We start from the raw sequence: 19363 nt of genomic DNA, 5'->3' as shown, positions 1-19363 counted from the left end.
GCAGCTTCTAGGTTTTTTTTCTCTTTTCCACGGCCGAGAAGTTTCGCTCTCTGTCAAGGCGGGTTTACCTGCCACAACACTTCAAAGATCTGCAAAAAGTAGGCTTTGGTGAAAAAGCGGAAGCTAATGTCACTGTTGTGCAGCTGCACACCTCTTCCCCCAAATCCCAGAAACACTCCCTACTCTTTGGCTGATGTCTCCATTCAGATCAAGTGGTCTCTGCACTTGTGCCTGAGGGCTGATGTGACTGTTTCAGACAGCTGTAGTTTGGAGATATTAGAGCTAGCCACATAAATTACTATATTAGTCTATCCAATGCCAAGCAAGGTGTAAACGACAAAGCGGGAATTAGTGTGCAACTCTGCAAACCTGAAGGCATTCTGCCTGTGTTGGACAGAGGCACAGATAATGTCTCTACGAGAAGAGAAAGTGGTATATACAGAGTATAAGAGATCGGCAGCTGGCCAGAAACTTTCTGTTTCCTTTATCTTGATATTGAATCTCACTGACCCGTGATATTCCAGATGTGTTGTCAGTTCCTCAGTCTTGTCAGATAATGATAAATTCCATTCCTTGTTCAGAAAGTTAAAACTGATTTTTAAAAGTATATACGTTCTGTCTACCCCTAATCTTCCAGAAGTATTAGAGTAGATTCCCACCCTTCCAGTGAGGTTTGCACAAAGGTTGGCCTAAGACACTGTGCAGAATTCTTGGGGATTGTAAGGAGTGGAGAAGTGTCAGACAAACCATTTTGACTAGAAAACCATCAGTTTTAATGGTCTATTTACAATGAAAGAAGTGAACTGACTGAAATATTAAATCACAAATGTGTTTCTGATCTATTGAGCAGGAATGGCTGTCATTTTTATTTATTTATTGTTACTGCTGGAGGAAGAGATAATGAAATGAAGATAATGAGATGAAAAGAGATAATGGGACAAAAAAGTCAACTTTCATGTTCTTCTTCCTCAGGTAATCTTGTACTAAACACTAATACTTCATATTTATTGAAGATGTGCATTTGCTACTGACACATATTTATTGTTGGGTTTTTTTTCATTACCTGGACAGGAGAGAGAAAACAAAAGTATCTTATGTTTAGCCTATAATTCATACTGTGATCATGCCTGTAAGCCTTGGTGAAAATTAGGGCTTTTTTCTTTTTCTTTTTCTTTTTTTTTTTTTAAACAGGAAATGTTCTTAGTTTAACCAACTATTAAACCACATTTTTTTTACTCCAGGAGTAAAAGACCTGACCTTGCTGTCACTGCTTCTACATGTTACCTCAGGGGCTCTGGATAAAGTATTTTATACTTTCTTGTCTGCCCTGGCTGTTTTTCAGCTCCCCTGCACTTTGCCAGCTAAGCATGAGCTATCAGGGAGTCACCCTTTGGTTACTGTGTGAGGACTGTCCAGTGCTGGTCCCTGACAGTGCTCTAGGACCGATAGCCTCAGCCACTAGGCTGAACTGGAGAGGAAGCTGGGACACATCTTGTCCCTCGTGCTTTGCTGTTGTCCTGATGGTGGCTGCTTTGGCATTAGGCAAGAGCTTCTCCCAAGTGGAAGCTGATGACCCTGCATCCTTCTGATAACCTTTCAGCATTGCCAGACAGTGTGACAACGCTGCAGTATATTCCTGCATCTGCCATATCCCCTCATTTGATTCAGGCATGTTTAAGCTGGCACATGCTGGACAGCATTACCCAAGGACTACATCTTCTGTTATTTATTGGTCATGTTGGCAGTTATTAATGATGTTATGCAATCTTCCTAAGTATATATAAATTCCTGCCATTCAACAAACTTTTTACTGTTATTACCAACATTAAATTGTTTCCATAGTTCACATAATTCATGACTTGCAGATCACAAATGACCAGTAAAAAGGTATATCTGGGTCATGTCTGCCACAGACCACTATATATTAGAGAATACAGACATTTTTAGGAAAAGGAGTCCCCAGTTCAGCTGCCATCTGACTGTGAAAATCAGCCTGTTTATCCATCACTAGTAACTTCTGCTCAGGCTCTGCCTTGAAAGACTTCCCTGCGTGCAATGAACTGCACAGCAGGATAGATACCATCTAAAGGAAAAATAAGCCTATGAATCCACAATCTCACACACATATCCACGGCATGAATAAGAAACAGTATTTCACCAAAAGCCACTTCCTGTTCTTGCTTTTCTTTATAAGATACATGTGAAGATACAGAGTTTCCCAACTTCATTTCAAGTTAACTGTATGTTCATGAACTAGTTGTAACTTAAGAGAAAGAAGGCCTATCTTTATCACCAGAACAGTTAAATCCAATTCAAGTTTCACATACTACACTTTCAGCAGCCTGCAGTTCCTGGAGAAACAACTTCATATATGAGAGGCTACATTTTCCTTTATATACTTTTTTTTCCCTCTAAATTGTAGTCTTTTTACTGGGAATACACAGGAGTGCCAATTACTGACAACTGCAGTACCGTCTTTTGCTATGCTAGCAAAACCTTCCAGTAGTCAATCTGCCCTGAGAATGGATACGCTTTGTTTTTGTACCTACAGTCCTCATTGCAAGTCTGTTTTTAGAAATACATTTATTCTTGCAGATATCTTTGCTTTCATTGCAACCGTTGCTATTAGACCCTGGAAATGAGGTCCTCCCTGCATTGCTGTGCCAGCACATTACCTTGTTATTTAGAATGTATCGGATGTACAGAAAAATTGGTGATACCATGAGCACATTTTCAGGATAACAAATGTAAATAAATTGGAAAATGAGACAAATTGTGTTCCTTGTCAAGATAACACTGATAACAGGAATGGTAAATAACATGCAGCCAGCTTCGTTGATGTCACAAGATTTTCTAGATTTTTTTTTACATTCTTCAAGGTTATTATCAACTGATGCTGTAGTTACAAAAACAAATTTATCAGCTCAGCTGCAGTTTTATCAAACATCACAGCTATCCATATGTGTTGATCAGTACTTACCCAGAAAATAATTAAATGTTCCAGTGATACATATTCACATATTTAAAAAATAATCTTACAGAGGTCTCTCTAGAAAGAGACATCATTTCCAACCTTTTTAACTCAACCTCTGGTTTAAATATCACTACAACATGGAGATTTGTATGCCCACTCCAAAGGACAAACCTTATGTGTCCTTTTTCTAACCTCAAATGCTGAGCCTTACAGTGGGCCACTAACCTGTCTTCTGCTCCTACTCCCACATAACGCTGTGGCATTGTACAGAACCCACAACAAGTTTCCCTAATGCCAGGAGTAGGAGAAGGTCAGTGTAAACCTTAGACATTGGAAACGCCTCTTTGGCTTAAAGCTCTGTAGTTATGTATATGAAGAAGGCATATATTTGAAAGTAAATCACTGTCAAGATTCATCCAAGAATTATGCAGGTGCTTAATTATTAAGCAGTATGAGTACTCCCACTGAAGTCAGTGGGGCTATTCATAATGCAGAAATTCAAGAGTGTTCATAATTCTTCAGGATAAGGGTTATTATACTAAAATGATTGTGGGGAAATAGAACTTTGGGTCCAATTATATTTATTTAGGTGTCCATCTTAAAATATTGTTATAGTTTAACAGGTTAATATTTCCTTAACATGTAATTTTAGCTCCGAGTTTCCTCATTTGTAACACTTGGGTTTTGGGGATAGAGACTCCTTGTAAAGCATTTTATCTTAAATTATTGATGTGCACTGTCAACCTTAGTTCCATCATCTACTGTGGTATCTCTGCTGCATAATTATGCAAGTTAATGAAACTTATAAACAGGTATACTGGACATTTAAATTAATTTATATGTGTTTTATATGAAGAGAAACATATTGTATGGAGAATTGAAAATTAATAGCTATTCATATAGAAGTTCACATATTTATTAGAAGTATATTAAAGCAGCAGAATGAGATTAACATCAAAATCACAATACTTTTACAATATTTAAGACACTGGTTAGAGAATTCAAAAGAACTGGTATCTTTGTCTCCCATTCTATGTAGATATTTTAGCTTGAAAGACAGGCTCAGTAGCCTATCAGGATAATCAAGGAACATTATTAAAAATATATATATTTCAGTTCCTCTTGTGCAAATCCATTATCTTTGTTAGGGTTTCATGGGTACTTTCTTGAGAAAAAGTTCTCCTTGTTCCCTTTCTGTTTCGCTCCCTTTATCCCTGCTTAACAGGAAAAAGAACATTGTCACCAATTTGACCAATTCCAGTCAGTTCCAGAAAAGCATGCATTTTTTTTAACCAACATCTTTCAACCTGATTTGAATTATTGCAGTTATAATTTATAAAATTATCCAGGAAGGATTCCCACAGAATTTCAATTGACTTTCACTTGCTCTGCAGTGTTGGTAGCGCGATACAGTAATACATTGAACCGAAAGACTTTGCAGAGTACCTAAAGGGCATTCGCATTATGGGCACTGAATAGCTGCAATATGCAATCTGCTGCAGGGGCTGGGGCAGCCAACGCAAACAGATCTAAGTGGGGCTGGCAGTAGAACTATATCTGTTGCAGACTTTCTCTTGGAAAAATGCCAAACACGAAGCAGAAATATCTGATTGCTAAAGGCTATAAGCTGCAGCCACTACCACAATAGCAAAAAATCTCTATTAGACAGGTAGCTATTAACACCTTACAGCCTTTTAAAAGTTAGCTGCTGGTATTTTTTCCCCAAGAACAGAAATTAAAAAGGATTTCTAAGTACATTCTACAGATCCCTGCTTTCAAATCAATAAGTCATAGTAACTGAGATTAGTGAAGCCTCGCCAACAAGGTGCTGAACTTAAAACTGGCCATGACTTGCACACTGTAATTCACATGCTGCTAATTAGTACCAAGTATTTCTCTGTAGACATACTGGTCAAGGATGATTTTAAACTATTGTACTACTATATGATTTATACTTGGAGCACAGCGTTATCTTTTTGTAGTCTGAACTCTGAACAAATGCAGTGCAAGATGTCTGGGACACATATGAGATTCGTGAAACATTTCTTTCCATTAGATGATCACAGATACTGTAGAAATTTTTTGAAGAGGAAGTTAAAGCTTCTCTTTCAGACTGAAATATTGCAAGTTTTTTCAGTAAAATTTCCTACGTTAATACCTGCTTAGAGATTGGTCAAATCCAAAATCTTCAATCAGAGCAGCTAATACACAAATTGAATCTACCCCATCTCCCGCTCACATTTTGCATAACCGAATCTGGTGGGAAATTCCAAAATTAAACTCAGAGTTTGCTCTACGTACAACATTTCAGGTCTTTTGCTCTGCATGTGTGTAGTATAATTAACAGAGACAGCTCCACTCAATGAGTGAATAATGCTTCACATTTCATTTTCCTTGTGATTTGCAATTGAAGATTTTACTTTAAATTTACGACTTTTTTTCCTAGCTTCTCCTGGGGCACAAAATCAGCTTTCAGTCTTTTTCACAGAGCACAACTATCTGACCAAGCTGATATCACACCAGATAAATTACAGCATCATCAGAGGCATGAACTTTTCCCATTTGTTCTTGTAAGGATGTAAACTTAAAAACCTACTTGTGACATTTTAAACATTGACACTTCTAGACTTGCAGCCAAAACAATAAGCAGAATATTTTCCATTAAAATCAATGCTGTGAAATCTGGCCCTGGGTGTAGAATCTGACAAAAACCCAACAGCTTCATAGGTTTTAAATTGGTTTAGACAAGATGAGAATAACTCCCCAAAGACTTAGCTTAAAATCCTCAGTGGTATTTAGGTTTCTCACTCTTACTGAGGTGTCATTTCCCATAAGAGTTTAGAGTCCAGATACTTTAAAGGAATTTAGGCCTCAATGTAAGCTGGAAACTTGCATTTAAAAAACAGGTCAACTTTGAGAGGCAGCTGTCCATACACTGAGAAACATCTAAATAGAGAGGAGGCTGGACTGAAGGGTGTTTGTTGCTTGGGTTATTTTTATGTAGTAGACTATGTGCCTCTAAAACTTGTTCTGCTGACATTACAGCGAGCCTAATACAAGCCAGTTCTGAGGTGAAAATGGCACAGTTGCTCTGAGGAGGGCCAGAGCATATTAACTCAGTTCAGTATCTTATAATTGTGGCTCCACCTTTTCTGGATAGAGTTGACACACCTACAACGAGATCAGGGTTGCCTGCGATTCACAACACAGTGGGTGCACTGCATCTTCTGCATAAACATAATATGTATTACAGCAGTTTTGTTAACCACAGCGACATCTTATTTTGCAAACTGGTGGCATAACTTTGTCCTGAACATTGCACTATTGTAGCTGGTCTTATACTTTTATTTTGCATACTGAAAATGAGAGGCTTTTCAGAGAAAGGATTCATTTACTTTGTGTTTGTACACTGTGCTGCACAATGGACTTCCTGTATCAGCTGTCTGTAAGACACTACAAAAATTAAAAAACCAAATATTCAACAGAGAGTATCAAAACCCAATATATTTACCTCTAACATAGGGTATGGGTGGGATGGTAGCAAAAAAGCCATTTCTGAGAAGACTGACGGAATATTTCTCCAGTTCTTCTCATAAATGAGCCATGAGAAGAAGGGGATATAAAACTGAGAAAGCAAGTCAGTTTGAAAGAAAATGTCTCTTTTAGAGTTCCACAGGAAATAATACTGTATAACGTAATGGACCAAAAAGTCACCTAAGTAGCTTTATTCTAAATGCACAGTAATTAAATAAAAGACCATAAGGTCTCATCTTTTTTAAAAAAGACACTGCAATAGTAGAGGATATGCTCCCTCTGTGGCAGCAATAATCATCTACTGAAACCATTTGATAAAATTTTACTTTTAAATGGGGCCCACCCACCCTTCATACAAAAGATAAATGTTTAAGGAGTCATTAGAATAAATGTAAGCCCCATTGATTTCCATGAGACTGATATTTTTGTAATATGTTTGTGGGTGAAATGAACAGTGACATAAAATTATACGAAAAGCAGAGAAGGGAATGTGGAAAGAGTTTGTGTATCAAAACATCTTCCTTGTCAATATAGATGCTGGAATGATAGAGGGTAACAGGAGAACCCTGAGAAGAGGTTTTCATGGATGCTTAGGATAGATGTGACACTAACAAAAAGAAAGTAGGTAGAAAACTAATAGAGAAATCACAAAGGTTGTTAGTAGAAACCCATTAATAATGTATAGGTCTTTAAAGTATACTTTTTTTAACCAGGAAGCAGAAAAAAGAAAACAGAAGACAATTGAGTGCTACATTTATAAGTATTACTTTGTAATTCCACTTTCAGGGTACCTTTTATCAATGCGCAGACATGGATTATTCTCAACTGAATAAAGATGTTAGACCAATTAATGAGACATTTCTAAAGGTACAGGAAGGGGAAAACATAGAGACAAATACAAGAGTTACACAGTGAAAAATATTGAGATAGATTTCTGCTGATTTGACTGTCTTCATCTCATACTGAAGCAAAATTTTCCAAGTGTGCCTGACAACATATATAACCTGTTTCATTAAATGTTAAAAGACAAGATTCAAAGTTGTCAGACAAATTCTGTTTGATTTAATCTTATTGTTTCAGCAGCTTCAAACATAAATTGATATATCTGCTCTTAGGCACTTGCTTTTGATTAGGAGTTTTCTAGACTGAAGTTGAAGCAAAATAATAAAAAAATGTATATCATATATTTATTCTTAGCGACTTCCATTTTTGTTGAAAAAGTCCATTTGACAATAGCTGCAATTGGAAGATGAAGGTAAAAACATAGGGAAATTCCTGATGCTATTGCAGTTGATTCTCTGTGAATGGTGTATGTAAAACAAAGTTTAATGTTAGATTATCACTATGACCAGTAAATGGCAGGAGTGCAAAAGTTTCTTTCCTGACACCTGATTGCAGGGAACTATGGAAATACATTTAATGTATGCTGAGGCACTAACAGATAGATTATCAGCCAGGCCCTGTCCATGAGAAAGCACAGCTCTCTGCATGCCTTGGCCATGTTGCCTTTGGAGCAATTTGGAGTTCTTTTTTTCTACTCAGACAGGAATGAGAGGCATACCTATGCCACCATGGATGTTTACCCACATCCACATTAGTGAGGCAGAGACCCTGTGCGTTTGCCTGTTGTCACTCAGCCTGCTGGTGGGACGATGTGGCAAGAGATGATACGTTGAAACGCACTTTTGTTCTGAGTTATTTCCACCTGCTGACAACAAAGGCTTATATGAGTACAGAGGCTTATAGCTATGAGTGATCGTCCCCCTGTCCTTGGCACTGGTGAGGCCACACCTCAAATACCGTGTTCAGTTTTGGGCCCCTCACTGCAAGAAAGACATGGAGGTGCTGGAAGGGGTCCAAAGAAGGGCAACGAAGCTGATGAAGGGTCTAGAGAACAAGTCCTGTGAGGAGCGGCTGAGGGAACTGGGGTTGTTTAGCTTGGAGAAAAGGAAGGTCAGGGGAGACCTCATCACTCTCTACAACTACCCAAAAGGAGGCTGTAGTGAGGTGGGTGTTGGTCTCTTCTCCCAAGTAACAAGTGATAGGACGAGAGGAAATGGCCTCAAGTTGCACCAAGGGAGGTTTAGATAGGATATTAGGAAAATCTCTTCACCAAAAGGGTTGTCAAGCACTGGAACAGGCTGCCCAGGGAATTGGTTTAGACACCATCCCTGGAGTGATTTAAAAGACATGTAGATGTGGCACTTAGAGACATGGTTTAGTGATGGACTCGGCAGTGTTAGGTTAACAGTTGGACTGGATGATCTTAAAGGTCTTTTCCAACCTAAATGATTGTATGATTCTATGTTTTTGCAGAACTGAGCAATAAAAAAAAGTTGTATTTATTTTACACAAAAATAAAGCTGAACTTAACATCTAATAATGTGGTCCTAGGAATCAGGCCTAGGTTTTCCTTACCAAAGTCCTCTTTGGAGCCCTCTAAAGGACCATTCTGTGTCACTACATAGACACTGGAACAAACTTGTCATAAACAGCTTAAACACCCCTGATCAAAATTCACTCTCAGCTGTTCTATTTGTTCAGGCCTCAGCCTACATTAACTGCATATCCACAGCCTAACTCTCTTTATTTAAATCTGGAATACCTATCAGCTTAAATAATATCCTTAGTTTGCACAGTGAAGGAAAAAGTGCTCATTTGATTGTTGGAATCCAAAAGGCTCCTGTTTGTGAAGTGCAGCAATGTCCACCAGGACTTGCAGTAACATCAAATAATTCTTGGTGCAGTGCCACTACATCTATCCCAAGAGCAGAGCACAGCAACAGCTAGATGGGCAGCTAGTGAGGGCACCAAATCTGCATTATAATGAAAAAAGTAACATCTGCATTTGTTTAAAGTTAAATTCCAGGATGCCTAAACCTATCTTAATTTAAACATTATTGAGACGTCATCCTCGTCTTGCACATAGTCTCTATAGGTCACACTATTATTTATTGAAAGTAAGGAGGATGGTGAGTGCATAGCAATAGAATGATGACAATGTCTTAAATTGATATAGCACTTTATATCGATGAATATCAATATGCTTTGTGGATATTATTTATTCCTGCCTTTTGACACCAAAAAGAAACTAGCTGAATTTCACTTCGTAGGCATAACTCTGTCATCTACATTCCGGTATCATTTAGATTAGTAGTACACTTTTGAAGTGAGACTCCCGATCATCCCTGTTTACTGTGTTACGGTCCACATCACAGAGCAGCTCTGGAGCACCCAAGCTGGATTGCAATGGGATGTCACTAAACCAGAAGAGGTGTTCCAGCAACACACTTAATCTGCTCTCATAGCAGAGAGACATTCAGTCCTTTGACCTAGTAGTCCAAAGCAACTCCCCAACACATGAACAAAATAGGTGTGCTGGGTCCTGAGCACTGCTTGATCCACTCAGCCCAGCCCTGCAAACCCCTTCCAGCACATTGTACCACTTGCTCATTCATATGTAACTCACAAAGCTGACCCCGCTTACTTGTCCCAACCCAGTTGCTTTGATACTTCTTTGCCTCAGGAAGGACACAGCTTGTCTACACTCAAGAGTGTAGAGTGTAGTGTCAAAGAGAGGCAAGCTGTTATTCATGTTGTTTTCCTTTTTCTTTTTTTTCCTGCCATAATTTTCCAGGAGTATACCACCAAAAAGACAAACAGTGAAGGAGAAGGAAACAGCTCATCTTTTTACTGTTTAAAATGCCGTTTCCTCTGTGTCACTTTAATTCTAAAACATGAGGTGTAAGGGTAGAGAGAACACTGGTGTTTATCTTGAATCTCTGCCTTTCTTTTGGATCAAAAATGGAACACCCAGGCCAAAGACAATACTAAACATTTACCGCTGAGGTCACTGATCTGCAATTTGTTGCAGTGACAGATCCAATATTGTGCTTGGGGAACAGACTGGATGGCTGTTAATGCACTATTATAGGCACAGTTGGGAAATTGGCCGAGCACCAGGTAACTGGAAGAACTGGAGCTTATTGCACAAGTCCAAGAGTGTTTTAACTTGTGGCTTGATTGCTAACATGGGGAGAGCTTTTAAAATGTTAATTGATTTTTTTTATATAATAACATAAACCATCTGTAGCTTTGAACTTAAATTTAACTTCTCTAATTAAGTCTGATCCTTCTGCTGCAAGAGCTGTCTGTCACACATCAATGTCTTCATTCTAATTTTGGTTCAGTTTGTCGCATCATTTAAAGCCCTGACCCCAACATAGCAAGGTTTTAATTAACAGTAAAATAGTTCTAGGGGAAGCTCTGTATGAAACATGAGGAATTGAGTTTGGACCCATTCAGATAACATAGGAAGATCTGATATACCATCTTGTGTCTTACCAACCTGTTTGTGGAAGACAAGTTATTCCATTTATCTGTGAATTATCTATGCTTAATTTTTAAGCCATGGCTTAAACCCCTGTTTTTCTATGGAAAGTTCTCCTCCCAGCCCCACAATGTAGAGCATGTCAGATTCTGAGAACTGTCAAGACATTGGCAAACCACTCAAACAACAAATAAAAATTACTGGGGGGCATAGGGTAGGGCAAATGCATACAAGGTGTGGAAGAAATCCACTGACAGGATGATAAATCATTTAGCTCTGAAACAGAAGCAGACTTGCCAGAGGAGGAGGAATGTCAAGGGCAAGAAATCAAAGATAGGTTGTGAGCAAAGCTATTACTGTGATCATCATCATATTACTACGTGTGGGCAGAGAATGTCTGTAGGGCTAATGGTTGCTATGTAGAAAAGAAAACAAGGAAAACTTCAAGGAATACTTTTGGCTGAACCCATTAACTACTAATTGTTAGGCAGGTACAATGCTGTCTGTTTGACATTAATGTTAACTTGTAAAATAAATTGCCTTGGGTAATATAGAAAAAAATGATGCTCTGTTCCTACAGGAAAGGCAAAAAGCTAGTGCAAATCTCTTGGAGGAATTATTTACACATTTATTAAAGCTTCTCCCTGGGATTTCATCCCCACTGAAAAAAAAAGCAAGCTGATGAACTTACTACACTCAGTTAAAGAAGGATGTTAGACTAGTCAAGACCTAATGGAATATCATTATTGAGAAGACATGTACTAGAGATATTCTCACTTCATATAACATGCAATGCAGTTCACAGAAAACCCCCATACCACATATCATCCCTCCACGCCTTCCTAGATGCTTACAAAGGTCTGTTCTGAAGGTGCAAAAAGCAGTGATCTGTCAAAGTTGCCCCCAAATCCCATGCAACCTGTGGAGTTCCAAATACAGCCTGAAGATTTGAGTCTTCATATTGGAAATTACATTGAGATGTAAGCACAGTGTAAAACAGACTGCAGAGTGGAAGAGCTGCACTGTACCCTGTTAAAGAGTTGAGATTTCTCCAAGTCCAAGAGGACTAAGGACCAAGAATTGCTTCAAGCCCTGTTACAGGGGTTTTTAATCCCAGAGAGTTTGTAATCTCATCTGATTTTCCAGCAACTGTAATTTTAATCAGAAGCAATGCTAAAAATGACAGTGACAGTGAGTCCTCCAGGAATGCAGTCAAGTGAGGGAGCAAACTGTAGACACCCAGAAAAAGTAAAGCTACTGCTACAGACAAAAAAATGCAATTCATAAGAGACTTTAATGAAATTGCACTAAAATTTGCACATGGTCATCTGTGGCAGCTCCCTTCATGAATGGTATTCCGTTAAGATAGCATAACTTAAATCCATTTATGTGCCCAAGGTCTAAAAACTGAAACATGCAACACTGTGAACAACAGACCAGCAGATTTGAATCCTCAGCAGAAAAAAAGCAAGACTTTAAAATATTCCTGTTTCATATCAAGACAATGAGGTGATCTTGTTGGTTTTTTTTTTCTCTCATTCCAAATGAAACCAAGAGTGACATCCTTCCTTGCAGAATAATCAATAACTTGGTTGCCGAGCATGAGACTGGAATGTGGAGCTGCTAGCTGAAGGTGCTGGTCTGAATTAGGCAGAGCAGAGATTTGAGCATGCATGTTCCATACAAATGCATTATACATCCAAGTAATTGGCACTTCTGGGACCACAGTCTTCACCTTTTTTTCTGAACAGAAATTCCTTTCCAGTCCCAAGAAACTTTTCCTAGTTAAAGTTTCATGCAGTTGGCTTATTGAACTGGTATTTCTGACAAAACAAGGAAAAAATACCATTTAATTTACAGCCAGTTCTACCATAAGAACATTGTCTGTTCAAAAAGAGGAAAGAGTTCAGAAGAAAGAAGTGTGAAATGCTCTACAGAAGACAGTCTTACCTATACTGAGAGACTGAAAGACTATATAGAAGGAAATTATTTCAGTGACGATTACAAGGTGCTAGTTTTACAAGACATGATGGGAGTTAGAACTATATTCAGCTGTGAAGCCTATCATCTTCCAGTAAACTAAAAGACAAGATGTTTGCTCAGATTGTCCAATTTCTATGAAGTCATCCATATCAACCCTTGGGTCACTGCAAAGCATTTTTATTGTACAGGTAGAATTGAAAGGCAAATGAAAGCACTCCTGAATATGTAGCTAGGTTAATGAAGTTGAAGAGTACCTTCCAGTTTTACAAGGGCTTTAAGTGTTGCATTAAGGATCTGGTCCACATGTCATATGTAAAATGAATGATTCGTGAGTGGTTATTGTCTAAGCCACAGCTGATCCAAAGCCATACCCACCAATAGCTATTTCAACAGAAACTGACATTAAACATGCTGGGAAATTGCAACAGAATCATGAAAACTTTGAAAGTAAAATGGGACCAAGCAGAAAGCACTACATTCATAAACCTTATATGACAGCATGGAATACACTGAGAATGATCTAGCATCTTTACAACTGTGTAATTTAGAGGATAATAAATAAAGGTGTTTGGAGATCCTTTAACAGATGGATGGAGAAATAGTTTAAAAGGAGCATGAAACTGGAGACTCCTGTTTCTGTGATTTCATAACAACATCACCCCAGACTACAAAAACTGTAGAGCTACAGAAAGTGTTAGTGTTTCCAAAAGCATACATGGGAGAAGTTTTCCTCCCCTGTGTACTAATGCATTATAAAAGAGCATAAAAGTCTAAATAACATGTGCTAAATCTTTATGTCATGAAATGACTTGTATTTTCTCATAAAGAACAGCAGAGAGGGATTTGGTTGATCTCTCCAAGCATATGTCTAACTTTGAACTCCACACCGCCCCCACCCAGCAATTTGCTGTACTTTTGGAAAAGGATGATATTATACCATCTTACTATGTGAAAATAAGAATCGTGCCAGAAGAGGGGACAAGGCCACACTTTTTACAAACCTTGTCCATCAGTTCTGTGGCTGTTAGAGCAAGAATTCAGCATGGGGAGGACTCAGGAATTTTAACCATGGTTATGCAGAATGAATGGGATAGTTTTCCTGCCAGCAATTTAATGATGTTGTCCATATTTCTGGCGATTTTAAAATTAACCCAGTCTTGACTCCTGGCCACCATTCCTTTTACTAGTACAGCACATATATGCACTTTACTGGCATTTATAGACCATGGACTTTGTCATAGGCCTAGAAATAGAGTCTGGAACATGTGACAGAGAACACACAGGAAAGAATTTACTGCAGAATAAGGTACCAGTGTTTGGAATATCATCTGCAGCTGCTGTTTGGCAAACTATATGGGCTGGGTTATGAAAAGCATTTTGGATAGCTTTATTGCTATATGTATATGTATTATTATTATATGTATTATTGCTATATATAGCAATAATATGTTTATTACTGAAGCCTGTGAAGAATAACAACTTGAGCACCTCCCCAGGGTATTTACACAGTTCTCAAGGATCATCTTAAAACAAATCAGGAAAATGCATACTTGTCCCTAAAGATCTAAATATGCATTCTGATCATTGATAAACATGGAAAACAATTTACACAGATTCCTGGTTGAGAATTTAGAATGTCAGCCCAAAGACAGGGCTTCCAGTTATGGCAGCACAACTTTGGATATGTACAATGCTTTTTGGTGCTTTCTCTTACTCGCTGAGTTTTAAAATAACAGCTGAGGTAAAGGTACTTATTTCCTGTCAGAATTGCCACTAGAAATATTAGGAATATAGAAGTAAGTAGGTGACAACTAGTTACATCATAAAAGCAAATGAAATTCAACAAGGCTAAAGAGAATCCCTATCAGAAATTGATAGATAAGGGTTTAGCAAAATCTGTTTTGAACTTTGCATAGAAATAACAGCCACACGCATTTTCACATGTGGTACTGGAATGATTCTTCCTATGGCATTCAGGATACACTTAGTCTGAAAATTACACAAAGGTTAGTCTGGAACTGTAAAAATTTAAGTTCTACCCCAGAACATCAAAATTTTTTTGTGGCAAAAGGATTGATACACCAACAAAAGACATGGAAGCCACATCAGTTAACACAATGAATCCCTGATATACTCTGTCATCACTTTAAGCATTCAACAGCCCAGCGGTAATCTGTGTGGCATATACTAAGACTGATATGGTTCATGTCTGATTGTGTTGGATGTTCATTCTGGATCACCTGAAGGACTCTACGAATTCTGTTTTTTCCTGCCCAAATGGTGGATCTGTTATGGTTTGTTTGTAAGGATGGGAGACTCTGGACAAATTGTGCAATGGAGGAAACTCCATCAAACCTACGTTTGAAGCCTATTGACCATTTGTCAGAAGAAAAAAATGTTGATCATGTCACAACTATTCCTGTCTACTCTTCAAAAGGGAAATATTTATTCAGACATTCAAGCAAGTGGCCCATGCTATGACTCCAGCAAAAGATAACTTACAACACAAGATTGCAAATTTTGTATTGGTCTGTATGAAGGCAGTGCATACTGTCATAAGTCGCATACTGGGGATGTTGTATGTTCATAAAAAGGAATGAAGTTGTGAAAAATGTGGCCACAAATAGACAAGGACAATGGAAGCAAGAAACTATAGAGATAATTCACAGAATTCACTGTTACCTGAAATAACTACATAGTGATAACATTAGGCAGAAACAGCCATTCAGAGAGAAGGTATTTAAAACAGCTTCTGTGCATGTATTTAGCTTGATGCACTAGAACAAGCACACATATTGAATGTAATTAGCAGTCAGACATTCAGCCTGAACAAACTGACTTGTGAAAACCCACCATTTCTGCTACAAGTGTCCTAAAATTAGAGGGCAGAAAAAGTTGCTAACAAAATTACCCTGGAAAGCTTATACCTTGCGTCGTGGTTTAACCCCAGCCAGCAACTAAGCACCACGCAGCCGCTCACTCACTCCCTCCCCACCCAGTGGGATGGGGGAGACAATCGGGAAAAGAAGTAAAACTCCTGGGTTGAGATAAGAACGGTTTAATAGAACAGAGAAGAAGAAACTAATAATGATAATGATAACACTAACCAAATGCCAACAGTAGTAATAAAAGGATTGGAATGTACAAATGATGTGCAGGGCAATTGCTCACCACCCGCCGACCGACACCCAGCCAGTCCCCCAGCGGCGAATCCCTGCCCCCCACTTCCCAGTTCCTAAACTAGATGGGATGTCCCATGGTATGGAATACACTGTTGGCCAGTTTGGGTCAGGTGCCCTGGCTGGGCATGAGAAGCTGAAAAATCCTTGACTATAGTCTAAACAGTACTGAGCAACAACTGAAAACATCAGTGTTATCAACATTCTTCACATACTGAACTCAAAACACAGCACTGTACCAGCTACTAGGAAGACAGTTAACTACATCCCAGCTGAAACCAGGACACCTTGCTTCAAATATTGTTGTGTTGACTAAAAGCCATCTCTGTAAGAACGATGTCATTAACATGTCTCAACTTTAATTAGTAGTATTTTGTACATGTTATTATAGATTTTACTGTAAAACTTTCATATTCTGATTGTCGCTTTTTTTTAAACAAGGAGAAGCATGTAGTGCGTAGGAGCTGAATATCACTCTGAGAAGTCCTTCAGTGGGACTCCTTGCCTTCTGTAGCCACCAGAACAATGTCAGCATGCATAAATCCTGACAACGTGTCCAGATATGGCTGAGAGTCACAGGTTATAGACACCTGCGGCCAACCTTCCAGTGACAGCAGCCTTCTCTGCATTTTCCCTGGTAATTGCCTGCCAGCCCTTTTCCTCCATCCTGCCAAAAAGTAGTTAGGGAGATGCAGAATCCAGCAGATCTCCCCCTAAGGACCCCAGCTGGTCCTCACAGGAGGGCAGGGAGCAACAAGAGCTGCTCATTTGGGTCCACTCCCCTGATTTTCCCTGTGGGTCTAAGAGCAGAAGAGGAAAAATGGGGAAGGGAAATTGCAGAGTAATTCTGTTGCTGCCCTTATCTAGCACTTGTCCCTAAGTCTGAGCAAGGGAGATGGTGATCTCCTGAAGCTGGGGCTACCCCATAGCAGATAGGTTGATAGGCAACTGTTTGGAGACGTAACGACTGGGTGAGAGTCCTTTCTTAAGAGGTTCAGAGCAACACTATAGACACATCTGCATGCTCGCAAGCAAGAGGAGTTCAGAAATCAGAAGGCAGACCCAAACCTATGATATAAGCCTCAACCTCCCCCCCCCCCTCAGACCTTGGTGATGTTTCAGATGGTGTTGCAGTTTCTGAGAATGGCATACTTGGCGTAGTTAGTACTTCCATCACCTGTAGGGTCATCTGTCTGGAAACCATCTGTTCAAGCATGCATGTCCCATAGGTTTAGCATGTTACAGAAAAACAAAACTTAACAAGGTGATGAGACCAATGAAAAGGTGGAATTGAAGGCAATGAGAGGTCTAATGGAGAGAGGTAAAGACATAAACAATATGAAAGAGAATGCTCAAAAGGTACAGCAAAAACAAGCCAAATAGTAAAATATGATATTGTCACTCACCTAAGCTCTGTAACTTTATGTTACTACATGGACCAAATCCTTGCAATATTTATATAAAATTATTTTTTGAGAGTTCAAAAATTTCAGTGAAAGAATATTTGCTAGGTTCTCTAGCCCTTTTCTTCTTTTCTGCCTGTTTGGCTGTGACACAACTCAAAGGCCATTTTCCCACCTTTCAAAATTGCCACAACTGGTTCTTTTGCCCTAGTAAAATCTTAGCACTTTCTTTTAAAATCAGTTGTGGACTTATGTACCATCTTACTGAATGGTAAAACTATTTATTCTCAGGAATAAATTAAAAACGATTGCAACTCCACATTTCATCACACTGTTAAACACAATGATTTTTGTTTGCTATTTAATTTTCAGTAATTTATAGAGTTTTGCTCTTTGTTCTCCAAAGCTCACGGATCTAAGGAGCAAATACTGTCTTTAAAGAACAGGATTCTGAGGATAAGTCACCATGCTTTCTTCCACAGCAATATTTTAAAATCTCAAATTCTTATGTATCTAGGCATACTAAAAACAATAACTATATCTCATGTTAATATAAACTACATCAAAACACACACAACCATATGAGAGAAAATTTAACTATAAATATTAATGTTCCCCAAGAACATATCCCAAATAACATGTTGCCAAGAACATCTAGAGCAGTTGGGTTGAGCTTTTCTTTGAAATTACTTTGTTTTCTGAACAAACAGATGCTGACAGAACTTTGTGAGGTTAGTACTTGTAAATGTTATAAAAGATTATCCATTAAACCTCTAAAAGTCTTTATTTTCCTTAAATACTTATCCTCTTCCCTCAGACTGAACAGATGACTGGGCTTACTGCTCTGAAACAGAGCAAGATTTTCATGAGGCAAAATGGAAACAAATGCTTAAATTCAAGATTTTATCTATGCTACTGTGATTATGTTTCTACAGGCTTCAAAAGAAGTTACAGCTGTATATAAGCCCTCTTCTAAGAAAAGTCTTCCAAAAAAAAAGTTCCCACCCTTGCCATTACCAATGTTGCTGAGTTGGCAGTGGTAACAGTGAGAAAAGGCTTCAACAGCTTGCTTTATTTAAACCCCTGCATCAGTAAAACTTCCTCAGCATGTGATTGATAATTGTTCCCCAGCACTGTTGTGGAGCAGGACTGATTACCAAGGGGATTAAAATTCCAGAAACTCTCTGAAGAGTGTCTCCAAGGTCTTCTCTTCAGTCTCTCTGCTGCAAAGCTGATATTAACAGTGATGGGATTTAAATTTAGCTTTTTTAGACAATATTTCCTGGCATGATCAGCATCTAAGGCCTTACTGGAACCCCTTCAGAAAAGTGTCTGACTTCTGTCCAAGGCATAATACAGCTGCAATTCAGAAATGTACCTGAGTATAGCATAGCTTGTTGGCTACAGCTGGAAGGAAAGTAGTCACAGAGCAATAGATCACTCTTGTGGTGAGCATGGGCCTGATTCAGGCTTCCCAAACTGCTCCCCCAGCTCTGCATTCTGGCTCCAATTCTTTGGGCCAAGACATTTTACCACCTTGTAACTAAGTCAGATCCTTAATTGATAAAATTAAAATTTTTATATTGACCCATTAATATAAGAGCTTGGTATTATTTTTTTACCTTTTTTTTTTTTTAATTCTAAGTATATGTACAGCTTCTATTTTATCTGGGAATCTGCTTTTTCCGTTGTTTTTTTTTTTTTTTGCTTTGATATCAGAGTCTGTATGAGGAGGGGAATGAAACTTAGTGATGAGTCAAACTGGATTGATCATTGAACTTCTTTAAATTTGATTGTGTCAAAGAAAATATATAAAAAGTAAATATTATTCTTAACTGGCTATGAATCATGCACCCTGTAGAACTGCCTGTTGCAGAACTTCTAAGACATCCACACTGGTAAATTAATCAGGCTGGAGACCATTCTTATTACTGTTTAATTTATAAGTGTAGGCTAGGCA

Source organism: Haliaeetus leucocephalus, unplaced genomic scaffold, assembly GCF_000737465.1.
Source record: "Haliaeetus leucocephalus isolate CR32 unplaced genomic scaffold, Haliaeetus_leucocephalus-4.0 Scaffold135, whole genome shotgun sequence".
NCBI classification, from domain to species: domain Eukaryota; kingdom Metazoa; phylum Chordata; class Aves; order Accipitriformes; family Accipitridae; genus Haliaeetus; species Haliaeetus leucocephalus.
This window is presented reverse-complemented; position numbering follows the sequence as displayed.